The sequence below is a fragment of the Pristiophorus japonicus genome, chromosome 9 (assembly GCF_044704955.1).
Source record: "Pristiophorus japonicus isolate sPriJap1 chromosome 9, sPriJap1.hap1, whole genome shotgun sequence".
NCBI lineage: Eukaryota > Metazoa > Chordata > Chondrichthyes > Pristiophoridae > Pristiophorus > Pristiophorus japonicus.
Window position 1 is genome coordinate 207,451,534 of NC_091985.1, and position 13,654 is coordinate 207,465,187.

A 13,654-nucleotide genomic window follows, 5' to 3' on the forward strand; every position below is an offset into this window, starting at 1 on the left:
ATAAGGTCATCAATGACATCCCCTCCCGATTTATAATCTGTTCTTTATGTTTCTATTCTGCTCTCAGGCAAAAATGGTTAATGATGGCCGGACTTATGAGGAAGGTTCACTCACGTTTTTTCCTGTATATATTCAATAATCTGAACAGCTGTGTTTGTCGATCTACATTTCTACATGTTCGAGTCATTGACCGGTTTGTAACCGAGATTGCCTGAGGGTCACTTCTGATCAGGACATGGGAGTCCTTCTGTGAAGGCAAGAGCCCCTCACTGTCCTTCCGCCCTGATGCTAGCTTCCACCCATCGATTAATTCAACACCTTTCTTATCTGTCACTGCTGCAACATGAATGTAACAGCATGGATTTATGAAGGGGAAGTCATGTTTGACAAATTTGCTGGAATTCTTTGAGGATGTAATGAACAGGGTGGATAAAGAGGAACCAGTGGATGTAGTGTATTTGGACTTCCAGAAGGCATTTGACAAGGCGCCACCTAAAAGGTTACTGCACAAGACAAAAGTTCACAGGGTTGGGGGTAATATATTAGCATGGATAGGGGATTGGTTAACGAACAGAAACCAGAGAGTCGGGATAAATGGTTCATTCTCAGGTTGGCAATCAGTAACCAGTGGGGTGCCGCAGGGATCAGTGCTGGGACCCCAACTCTTTACTGTTATTTATGTATACTTGTATTTACTCTGTACACCCACCAAAGGGCTCATCCCCTGGAGTCCCAAGGGAGCACAGATATTTAAGGAGGCTTCACAGGTTGGAGAGGCACTCTGGAGACTTGCAACAAAAGACTACGGTCACACTTTACTTTGAGCTCAGTGTTCAGTCTGACTCGTTCTCCATCTACTACAACTGGCAATGAGATACAGATAGCGAACCCAAATATGTAGAGAACAGTGTGCATCCTGGAGAAATTCTCGGAGGGAGATGATTGGGAAACTTTTGTGGAACGACTCGACCAATACTTTGTGGCCAATGAGTTAGATGGGGAAGAAAGCATTGCCAAATGAAGGGCGATCCTCCTCACTGTCTGTGGGGCACCAACGTATGTCCTCATGAAGAAACTGCTCACTCCAGCAAAACCCACAGAGAAATCATACCATGATTTGTGCACACTTGTCTGAGAGCATTTGAACCCGAAGGAAAGCATTCTGATGGCGAGGTACCGGTTCTGCACCTACAAAAGGTCTGACGGCCAGTAAGTGGCGAGTTATGTCACCAAGCTAAGATGCCTTACAGGATATCGCGAATTTGAAGAACATTTGGAGCACATGCTCAGAGACTTTTTCGTACTTGGCATTGGCCACGAAACCATACTTCGCAAACTTTTGACTGTAGAGACCCCAACCTTGAGTAAGGCCATAGCGATAGCCCAGGCATTCATTGCCACCAGTGACAATATGAAGCAAATCTCTCAGCACACAAGTGCTGCTACAAGTACTGTGAACAAAGTGATGTTGTTTTTGAATCATAATGCAAAGGGCAGGTCACACATACCTGCAGATGTCTCAGAGTCTGCCATCAAGGGTGATGAATGCAAGGCCATTAACACCTTGTTGACGCTGCGGGGGTGATCATTGTTTCCATTCATGCCGATTCAAAGAGTACATTTGCAAGGGTTGTGGAACAATGGGACACCTCCAACGACTGTGCAGGTGAGCTGCAAAGAATATTAAACCTAAAACCACCATGTTGCAGAAGAGGACAGATCCACAGAGGATCACGACGAACCAGAGCCTCAGATCGAGGAGACAGAGGTACATGGAGTGCAGACATTCACCACGAATTGTCTCCCGATAATGCAGAATGTTGAATTAAATGGACACCCGGTGTTAATGGAGCTGGACACAGGTGCAAGCCAGTCCATCATGGGCAAAAATACTTTCGAAATGTTGTGGTGCAACAAGGCCTCAAGGCCAGTCTTAACTCCAGTTCATAAGAAACTAAGAACTTACACGAAAGAACTGATCCCTGTAATCGGCAGTGCTACCATAAAGGTCTCCTACGATGGAGCGGTGCACAAACTACCACTCTGGGTGGTACCGAGCGATGGTCCCACGCTGCTCGGCAGGAGCTGGCTGGGAAAGATACACTGGAACGGGGATGACGTCTGAGCGCTATCGCCCGCTGATGACACTTCGTGTGCTCTGGTCTTAAACAAATTTCCTTTGCTGTTCGAATCAGGCATCAGGAAATTCCAAGGAGCAAAAGTGCAGATCCATCTAATTCCGGGGGCATGATCCATCCACCACAAGGCGATAGCAGTACCGTACATGATGAGAGTAAGGGTAGAGATCAAGCTAGATCAGCTGCAAGGAGAGGGCATCATTTCACCGATCGAGTTTAATGAATGGGCCAGTCCTATCGTCTCAGTCCTCAAGGGAGATGGCACAGTCAAAATCTGAGGCGACTACAAAGTAACTAACAATCGTTTCTCCCTGCAGGACCAATACCCACTACCAAAGGCTGATGACCTTGTTGCAACGCTGGCAGGAGGAAAGACGTTCACAAAGCTGGATCTGACTTCAGCCTACATGACGCAGGAACTGAAGAAATCATCAAACGCCCTCACCTGCATCAACACACACAAAGGTCTTTTTGTTTATAACAGATGCCCGTTTGGAATCCAATCAGCGGTGGCGATATTCCAGAGAAACATGGAAAGTTTACTGAAGTTGGTCCCACACACCGTGGTCTTCCAGGACGACATCTTGGTCACCGGGTGGAACACAGTCGAGCATCTGCAGAACCTGGAGGAGCTTCTCAGTCGACTCAACCGCGTGGGGCTCAGGTTAAAATGGTCGAAGTGTGTTTTCCTGGCACCTGAAGTCGAGTTCCTGGGAAGGAGGATTGCGGCCGATGGCATCAGGCCCACCAATGCGAAGACGGAGGCAATCGATAATGCACCGAGGCCACAGAACGTGATAGAGCTGTGGTCGTTTCTGGGACTCCTGAACTACTTTTGTAACTTCTTACCGGGTCTCAGCACTGTTAGAACCACTGCATGTCTTACTATGAAAAGGGGACGAATGGGTTTGGGGTAAAAGCTAAGAAAATGCCTTTGTAAAAGCGAGAAAATTGTTATGCTCAAACAAATTGCTTGTGTTGTATGATCCATGTAAGCGTTTGGTACTAGCATGTGATGCGTCGTCATATGGTGTCGGGCATATATTGCAACAATCGGGAAACTGCAACTGGTTGCTTATGTCTAAGGCTGAGAGAGCCTACAGCTTGATTGAGAAAGAAGCGTTAGGGTGTGTCAATGAGGTAAAGAAAATGAATCAATATCTGTTTGGGCTAAAATTCGAATTGGAAACTGACCATAAGCCACTTATATCCTTATTCTCCGAGAGTAAAGGGATAAATACTGACACATCAGCCCGCATCCAGAGATGGGCGCTCACGTTGTCCGCATACAACTAAGCCATCCGCCACAGGCCAGACACAGAAAACTGCGCCGATGGTTTCAGTAGGCTGCCATTGCCCACCACGGGGGTGGAAATGGCGCAGCCCACAGATCTAGCCATGGTTATGAAAGCATTTGAGAGTGAGCAATCACCCTTCACTGCCCAGCAGATCAAAACCTGGACAAGCAAGGACCCCTTATTATCTCTAGTCAAAAGCTTTGTGCTTCATGGGAGCTGGTCCAGTGCCCCAGTTGAAATGCAGGAAGAGATAAAGCCATTCCAGCAGTGCAAAGATGAAATGTCTATACAGGCAGGGACAAATGAGTAGTGGTCCCCAAGAAGGACAGAGATACCTTCATCAATGACCTCCATAGTACCCACCTCGGCATCGTAATGATAGCCAGATCCGATGTGTGGTGGCCCGGTATTGATGCGGACTTAGAGTCCTGTATTCACAGATGTAATACATGCTCGCAGTTAAGCAATGCACCCAGGGAAGCGCTGCTAAGTTTATGGTCTTGGCCCTCCAAACCGTGGTGTAGGGTACACATCGACTATGCAGGCCCGTTCTTGGGTAAAATGTTCCTTGTGGTTGTAGACGCGTATTCCAAGTGGATTGAATGTGAGATAATGTTGGCTAGCACGTTCACTGCCACTACTGAAAGCCTGCGGGCCATGTTTGCCACACACGGCCTACCCGATGTCCTGGTGCGCGAAAACGGGCCATGTTTTACCAGCGCTGAGTTCAAAGAATTCATTACCCGTAACGGGATCAAACATGTCACATTTGCCCCGTTTAAACCAGCGTCCAATGGTCAGGTAGAGAAGCAGTGCAAACCATCAAGCAAGATTTGAAGAGGGTAACTGAAGGCTCACTGCCAACTCACCTATCCCGAGTCCTACTTACCTACTGCACGAGACCACACTCACTCACTGGGATCCCACCTGCTGAACTGCTCATGAAAAGAGCACTTAAGACAAGGCTCTCGTCAGTTCATCCTGATCTACAGGAACAGGTAGAGAGCAGGCGGCTTCAACAAAGTGCATACCATGATGGCACAAATGTGTCACGTGAGATTGAAATCAATGATCCTGTATTTGTATTAAATTATGGACAAGGTCCCAAGTGGCTTCCCGGCACTGTCGTATGGCCTACATCTGCTCCTATTTATTATGTTCTAACTACATTAGGTGTTTCAGTATTACCTTCATCTGGAATGCCCCGTAAATGTCTATGATTCGAACACTAAAAGGACATTCCGTCCATTATGTATATGCTGATTTAAAACACCTAACGCCATGATATAGATCTTGGCAAAAAACATATCTATACAGAACAAAATGTAAATCAACTATCTCGCCCCCGTTCCCCAGGTCGCTGCTCTCTCTGTGAGGCGGTGGGTGGCTCTGAGAAGAGCCTTTGTGTTGTGCTTGGGGGAAAGGGTCACGTTATTCAGCCGCCGAATCCATAGAGTGTGCGGCCCTGCCGTTTCAGAGCGTACACCACATCCATGGCAGTGACCGTCTTGCGATTGGCGTGCTCAGTGTAGGTGACCGCATCCCTGATCACATTCTCCAGGAAAACCTTCAGCACCCCGCGGGTCTCCTCGTAGATCAGGCCCGAGATCCGCTTGACACCGCCACGGGAAGCCAGGCGGCGGATGGCTGGTTTGGTGATGCCCTGGATGTTATCACGGAGCACTTTACGGTGTCGCTTGGCTCCACCTTTACCCAGTCCTTTGCCTCCTTTACCTTTTCCAGTCATGGTGATTCTTTACTGAAATCACCGCTGAATGTTAATCTCTCGCCTTACCCATTGTCTGTTGAGCCCACCAATGAAACGAGGGCGGAAATTCCTGTCCTCAACAGTCACACCTCGAACAATTTTTAATTTCAAAAACCCCACCAATAATTTTTTAAAGTGCGGATTATGTTAATAAATTCACCATTAGCCAAAGATTTACAAATAGGTTTTATTTCCTTTTATTTTATTCCATATTTCCCTTACAAATTCCAGGCTGTTATAATCAGGATTAAATTCGCGTTCACTTTCAAACTGTCTGTAATGGATGGCAATCAATCTCCACTGATTCTGTAACGGGACACATTCCAGCTCAAACTGTAAAAGTTGAGAATCACAAACCACGGATCGATCCTCCGCACAGGCGGGAGTGAGACCAGAACTGGGAAAAGAGAAGAGGGACAGAGTGTTCAAACTGCTCATGTTCTGGTCTGTGTACGAACTCCCATTCTGGTTTGTTACACTGCGGGGAGTCTCGGGTTAATAAACAGATTGACACGCAACAGGAATAAAAAAATAAACTTGAAAGGGGCTTGCAAGAGAATGAGGTGACTGAAATCTGAGTCTCATCCCCTGAACAAGCTCCCAATTCCTTGCCAGGCGCAGTAAATGGGAAAGAGCGACCAGGAACCGTGTTTGTAGCTTGAATGGCGGGAAATTCAGCAGCGGCCCTAACGTCAAACCAGACAGTGAGAATTATGAGAATTCGAAACTAAATCCACAGTAGGAACTGCAAAGGTTCTCAAACACATATGTTCAGGAAATAATTACAGTAAATTGAGTTTAAAGGGTGATGCACTTGTGCAGCTCTTTCAGAGAGGTTGTGGGTGGCTCTTAAAAGAGCCGTTGGGGTTTGTTCTCTCAGAACAGCATGGAATTTTACTTGGAGCTGGTGAACTTGGTCACCGCCTTTGTCCCTTCCGACACGGCGTGCTTGGCCAGCTCCCCGGGGAGCAGCAGGCGCACGGCGGTCTGGATCTCCTGGGAACTGATGGTGTCAGATTCTGGTATTTGAGTGTGTATTTTATTCTGTACCTATCTATCTCTGGTATATGAGTATGGCGTTTAATCTGTACCTGTCAGCTAATGGTCTATGATTGTGGGGGTCACTCTCTAACTCTCAGTTTCGGTTATGTGATTGTGGGTTTTAATCTGTACCTGTCACTCCCTAGTATTTGAGTGTGGAGTTTATTCTGTACCTGTTTGTCTCTGGTATGTGAGTGTGGGGTTAATCTGCACCTGTCAGTTTTTGGTATGAAGACAAACGTAGGTCCCTTGCAGACAGATTCAGGTGAATTTATAATGGGGAACAAAGAAATGGTGGACTAGTTAAACAAATACTTTGATTCTGTTTTCATGAAGGAAGACACAAATAACCTTCCGGAAATACTAGCGGACCGAGGGTCTAGTGAGAAGGAGGAACTGAAGAAAATCCTTATTAGGCGGGAAATTGTGCCAGGGAAATTGATGGGATTGAAGGCCAATAAATCCCCGGGGCCTCATAGTCTGCATCCCAGGGTACATAAGGAAGTAGCCCTTAGAAATAGTGGATACATTGATGATCATTTTCCAACAGTCTATCGACTCTGGATCAGTTCCTATGGACTGGAGGGTAGCTAATGTAACACCACTTTTTAAGAAAGGAGGGAGAGAGAAAATGGGTAATTATAGGCCGGTTAGCCTGACATCAGTAGTGGGGAAAAAGTTGGAATCAATTATTAAAGATGAAGTAGCAGCGCATTTGGAAAGCAGTGACAGGATCGGTCCAAGTCAGCATGGATTTATGAAAGGGAAATCATGCTTGACAAATCTTCTAGAATTTTTTGAGGATGTAACTGGTAGAGTTGACAAGGGAGAACCAGTGGATGTGGTGTATTTGGAGTTTCAAAAGGCTTTTGACAAGGTCCCACACAAAACATTGGTGTGCAAAATTAAAGCACATGGTATTGGGGGTAACGTACTGATGTGGATAGAGAAATGGTTGACAGACAGGAAGCAGAATGTCAGGATAAACTGGTCCTTTTCAGAATGGGAGGCAGTGAATAGTGGGGTGCCGCAAGGTTCAGTGCTGGGACCCCAGCTCTTTACAATATACATTAATGATTTAGATGAATGAATTGAGTGTAATATCTCCAAGTTTGCAGATGACAGTAAGCTGGGTGGCGGTGTGAGCTGTGAGGAGGACGCTAAGAGGCTGCAGGGTGTCTTGGACAGGTTAGGTGAGTGGGCAAACGCATGGTAGATGTAGTATAATGTGGATAAATGTGATGTTCTCCACTTTGGTGGCAAAAACAGGAAGGCAGAATATTATCTGAATGGCAGCAGATTAGGAAAAGGGGAGGTGCAATGAGACGTGGGTGTCATAGTACATCAGTCATTGAAAGTTGGCATGCAGGTACAGCAAGCGGTGAAGAAGGCAAATGGTATGTTGGCCTTCATAGCTAAGGGATTTGAGTACAGGAGCATGGAGGTCTTACTGCAGTTGTACCTGGCCTTACTGAGGCCTCACCTGGAATATTGTGTACAGTTTTGGTCTCCTAATCTGAGGAAGGACGTTCTTGCTACTGAGGGAGTGCAACGAAGGTTCACCAGACTGATTCCCGGGATGGCAGGACTGACATATGAGGAAAGAGTGGATCGATTGGGTCTGTATTCACTGGAGTTTAGAAGGATGAGAGGGGATCTCATAGAAACATATAAAATTCTGACGGGATTGGACAGGTTAGATGCTGGAAGAATGTTCCTGATTGTTGGGGAAGTCCAGAACTAGGGGACATAGTCTAAGGATAAGGGGTAAGCCATTTAGGACTGAGATGAGGAGAAACTTCTTCACTCAGAGAGTTGTTAACCTGTGGAATTCCCTACCGCAGAGAGTTGTTGATGCCAGTTCATTGGATATATTCAAGAGGGAGTTAAATATGGCCTTTACGGCTAAAAGGGATCAAGGGGTATGGAGAGAAAGCAGGAAAGGGGTACTGAGGGAATGATCAGCCATGATCTTATTGAATGATGGTGCAGGCTCGAAGGGCCAAATGGCCTACTCCTGCACCTATTTTCTATGTTGCTCTGTTTCTTTGTGAATGTGAGGTTTAATCAATACCTGTCAGTCTCTGGTATGTGACTGTGTATTTTTTCTGTAACTGTCAGTTTATGACGTGTGAGTGTGTATTTTATTCTATACGTTTCAATCTCTGGTATGCGAATGTGGGGTTTATTTTGTACCTACCAGTTTCTGGTATACGACTGTGTATTTTATTCTGTATCTTTCAGTTTCTGGTATATGAGTGTGTATTTTATCACCTGCCCATCTCTGGTATGCGAGTGTGGGTTTAATCTCTACCTGTCAGTTTCTGGTATGTGAGTGTGTGTTTTAATTTGGACCGGTCAGTTTCTGGAATATGTATGTGTATTTTATTCAGTATCTGTCAGTTTCTGGTATATGAGTGTGGCGATTAATCTGTACCTGTCAGTTTCTGATATATGATTGTGGGCTTTAATCTGTACCTATTAGTTTCTGGTATGTGAGTGTGGGTTTTAATCTGTACCCGTCAGTTTCTGGTATATGATTGTGGGTAACTTGTACCTGTCAGTTTCTGGTATGAGTGTGGGGGTAATCTCATGTATCAGTTTGTGGTATGAGTGTGGGAATTATCCTGTACCTGTCCGTTTCTGGTATGCAAGTGTGGGTTTTAATCTGCACCTGTCAGTTTCTGGTTAAAAAAACATGTGGCTTTAATCTGAACCTGTCAGTTTCTGGTATGTGAGGGTAAGGTTTCCTCTGTACCTATCAATTTCTGGTCTATTATTGTGGGCTTTAATCTGTACCTATTAGTGTCTGGTATGTGAGTGTGGGTGATATTCTGTACCTGTCAATCTCTGATATGTGAGAGTGGTTTTAAGATGTACCTTTCAGTCTCTGATATGTGAGCGTGGGGAGTAATCTGTACCTGTCAGTTTCTGGTATTTGAGTCTTGGTTTTATCCCATAGCTGTTAGTTTCTGGTATATGTGTGGGGTTTAATCTGCATCTGTCAGTTTCTGGTAAAAAGTGTGGGTTTTAATCTATACCTATCAGTTTCTGGTGTGCAAGTGTGGGTTTTATTCTGTATATTTCAGTATCTGGTATATGAATGTGGTCTGTTTCAATAGTGAAACAGCATTTGATCCTCCCGCTCTTTGTGGCTGTAAGATTCACAATGTAACTCAGCCACTCCGGATCACTGTTGGACTGACAGCTTCTGCTGCCTGTGAGAATAGGATTGAGGCCAGTTCTGTGTCTCTGCGCTCTGTGAGAGATAATGTACTTACTGTATGCGAGAAGGAGCTGCCTGCACTTTTCATTGTGTTCCGGGTGGAAAAAATATCACCTTTATACTGCATCAATGAAGTATTTTGCTTTGAGAATAATACCAGAAAAATATTAGTTATGATATGGACAACTGATGGGGAGAATAGAAAATAAAGTAGAAACATAGAAAATAGGTGCAAAGTAGGCCATTCGGCCCTTCGAATCTGCACCACCATTCAATAAGATCATGGCTGATCATTCCCTCAGTACCCTTTTCCTGCTTTCTCTCCATACCCCTTAATCTCTTTAGCCGTAAGGGCCATATCTAACTCCCTCTTGAATATATCCAATGAACTGGCATCAACAACTCTCTGCGGCAGGGAATTCCACAGGTTAACAATTTTCTGAGTGAAGAAGTTTCTCCTCATCTCAGTCCTAAATGGCCTACCCCTTATCCTAAGACTATGTCCCCTGGTTCTGGACCTCCCCAACATCGGAAACATTCTTCCCGCATCTAACCTGTCCAGTCCCGTCAGAATCTTAAGTTTCTATGAGATCCCCTCTCATCCTTCTAAACTCCAGTGAATAAAGGCCCAGTTGATCCAGTCTCTTCTCATTTGTCAGTACAGCCATCCCTGGAATCAGTCTGGTGAACCTTTGCTGCACTCCCTCAATAGCAAGAACATCCTTCCTCAGATTAGACGACCAAAACTGAACACAATATTCCAGGTGAGGCCTCACCTAAGCCCTGTACAACTGCAGTAAGACCTCCCTGTTCCTATACTCAAATCCACTAACTGTGAAAGCCAACATACTATTTGCCTTCTTCACCGTCTACTGTACCTGCATGCCAACTTTCAATGACTGATGAACCTTTTCCTAATCTCCCGCCATTCAGATAATATTCTGCCTTCGTGTTTTTGCCACCAAAGTGGATAACCTCACATTTATCCACATTATACTGCATTTGCCATGCATTTGCCCACTCACCTAACCTGTCCAAGTCACCCTGCAGCCTCTTAGCATCCTCCTCACAGCTCACACCGCCACCCAGTTTAGTGTAATCTGCAAACTTGGAGAAATTACACTCAATTCCTTCATCTGAATCGATAATGTATATTGTAAAGAGCAGAGGACCCAGCACTGAGCCCTGCGGCACTCCACTAGTCACTGCCTGCCATTCTGAAAAGGACCTGTTTATCCCGACTCTCTGCTTCCTGTCTACCAACCAGTTCTCTGTCCACGTCAGTACATTACCCCCAATACCATGTGCTTTGATTTTGAACACCAATCTCTTGTGCGGGACCTTGTGAAAAGCCTTTTGAAAGTCCAAATACACCACATCCACTGGTTCTCCCTTGTCCACTCTGCTAGTTACATCCTCAAAAAATTCCAGAAGATTCGTCAAGCGTGATTTCCCTTTCATAAATCCATGCTGACTTGGACCGATCCTGTGCCTGCTTTCCAAATGCGCTGCTATTTCATCCTTAATAATTGATTCCAACATTTTCCCCACTACTGATGTCAGGCTAACTGGTCTATAATTATCCGCTTTCTCTCTCTCTCCTTTTTTTCAAAAGTGGTGTTACATTAGCTACCCTCCAGTCCATAGAAACTGATCCAGAGTCAATTGACTGTTGGAAAATGATCACCAATGCAGCTACTATTTCTAGGGCCACTTCCTTAAGTAGTCTGGGATGCAGACTATCAGGCCCCGGGGATTTATCGGCCTTCAATCCCATCAATTTCCCTAATACAATTTCCCCCTAATAAGGATATCCTTCAGTAGTAATGAATGTTTATGTTTATAATAAAGTAAAGTATGTGAAGAGAGGAAACCGTGATACAAACAGGGTCCTTGTCTGAGCTCACTGCAGTACAGCGGCACTCAGATTTTCCACACCAGGTGTGTATGACGGTTCTACAGAAAGTTATCAGCATCCAGACACAATACAAATCCGGCACTGGTCCATGAATGGGATCACCCGATTGTTACAGTCGCGGTGTATATCTTTCCACTCCCATAGGACTACCTGTAAAATTCTGAATCGCTTTCTGGATTATAACCACAGGTACCTGGGCTGTACAACAATTGTTCTCAGTCTATTTGAACCGAGTTAAGTGCCTGTGCAGACAACAGAATGTCACAGAGCCCGGATCCTGATGTATCTGAGGGAGTGACAATGTATCTCTCGATCATCTTCAACATGGTTCTGGAGAACTCAACGCACTGAAACAAAATTACCAAATTTGAAATGTCTACTTTCTGTCCTGCTGCCTGCAATAGATGCACTTTGTGACACTCCTCACATCCTCACTGTCAGGCTGTGTTTCCACTGTTCATGTCCAAGAACAGCAGTCACGGTGAGATTGGGACTGAATCAGGAACATTCACTACTGATTTGGTGAAAGAAAGCAGCAATGATTTGAAAGAGTGCGGTGATTAACTTTCTCTGTTACCTTACACTGTACACACACAGCCCGGGATATCTCCTCTCCCTTACCCCACTCACTCCATGTTCCCAAACTACTTCCTGCTCCACTCTGCCTCTTACAAACAGCCCCCGATTCCCCGACACAAAGCCCATTTATAGACACATTCCCAATGTGATATACTGCTGTAAGGAGGCTGCTGTTTGCTCCCTTACTCGGGCCCGGGATATCTCCGCTCCCTGATGTGTTCAACGATCATCAGCCCAGCACAGAGGAAATGGCTGCCGCTGGCAGAGCTGGTGGAGGGGAGGTCGCATGGGCCCTTCCTGTCGGTTTAAACACTGGGCGGGGAGAGGGGGGCGGGGTGGGGGGAGCAGGCAAGTATTTCAATGCTGGAGAGTGAAGCCTCGAGGCTGTTCTGGAAGCTCAGAGGCCACGGTCTCTGCTCAATCTGTCACCCTGTATAGTTCAGACTATGGGATGTGAGCGTGTGTTTTACACTGTATAGTTCAGACTATGGGATGTGAGTGTGTGTTTTACATTGTATAGTTCAGACTATGGGATGTGAGTGTGTGTTTTACACTGTGCAGTTCAGACTATGGGATGTGAGTGTGTGTTTTACACTGTGCAGTTCAGACTATGGGATGTGAGTGTGGGTTTTACACTGTATTGTTGACTATGGGATGTGAGTGTGTGTTTTACACTATTGTTCAGACTATGGGATGTGAGTGTGTGTTTTACACTGTATTGTTCAGACTATGGGATGTGAGTGTGGGTTTTACACTGTATTGATCAGACTATGGGATGTGAGTGTGTGTTTTACACTGTAGAGTTCAGACTATGGGATATGAGTGTGTGTTTTACACTGTATTGTTCAGACTATGGGATATGAGTGTGGGTTTTACATTGTATAGTTCAGACTATGGGATGTGAGTGTGTGTTTTACACTGTATAGTTCAGACTATGGGATGTGAGTGTGGGTTTTACACTGTATTGTTGACTATGGGATGTGAGTGTGTGTTTTACACTGTATTGTTCAGACTATGGGATGTGAGTGTGTGTTTTACACTGTATTGTTCAGACTATGGGATGTGAGTGTGGGTTTTACACTGTATTGATCAGACTATGGGATGTGAGTGTGTGTTTTACACTGTAGAGTTCAGACTATGGGATATGAGTGTGTGTTTTACACTGTATTGTTCAGACTATGGGATATGAGTGTGTGTTTTACACTGTATTGTTCAGACTATGGGATATGAGTGTGGGTTTTACATTGTATAGTTCAGACTATGGGATGTGAGTTTGTGTTTTACATTGTATAGTTCAGACTATGGGATGTGAGTGTGTGTTTTACACTGTATTGTTCAGACTATGGGATATGAGTGTGTGTTTTACACTGTATTGTTCAGACTATGGGATATGAGTGTGGGTTTTACACTGTATAGTTCAGACTATGGGATGTGAGTGTGGGTTTTACACTGTATTGTTCAGACTATGGGATGTGAGTGTGTGTTAATTTTTATATGAATGGAAAAGCAGAATGTTTAAAAGAGAGACTAGTAAATGTAGTTATTCAGCGGGATTTGAGTGACATTGTACACGGATCACATATAGTTAATTTGCAGCTACTGCAAGCAATTAGGAAGGTAAAGTATATGTTGGCCTTTATTACAAGGGGTTTGGAGTATAAGAGTAAAGAAGTGTGGCTGCAATTA

General features: G+C 45.0%; 2 protein-coding genes across 4 annotated transcripts in view; one reads left to right on the forward strand and one right to left on the reverse strand.

The window, feature by feature from the left end:
* Positions 1 to 13,654, forward strand: part of LOC139273549 (zinc finger protein 850-like) — a 700,279-nt gene that overhangs the window by 188,387 nt on the left and 498,238 nt on the right. The gene's annotated exons all lie outside the window — the stretch shown is intronic.
* The window catches only part of LOC139273501 (zinc finger protein 436-like), a 53,737-nt gene continuing 45,481 nt past the window's right edge, over positions 5,399 to 13,654 (reverse strand). For all 3 annotated transcript variants that reach the window (XR_011595144.1, XR_011595146.1, XR_011595145.1), the window contains one exon: positions 5,399 to 5,601. The gene's annotated coding sequence lies outside the window, so the exon portion shown is untranslated. The remainder of the gene's footprint in view (positions 5,602 to 13,654) is intronic.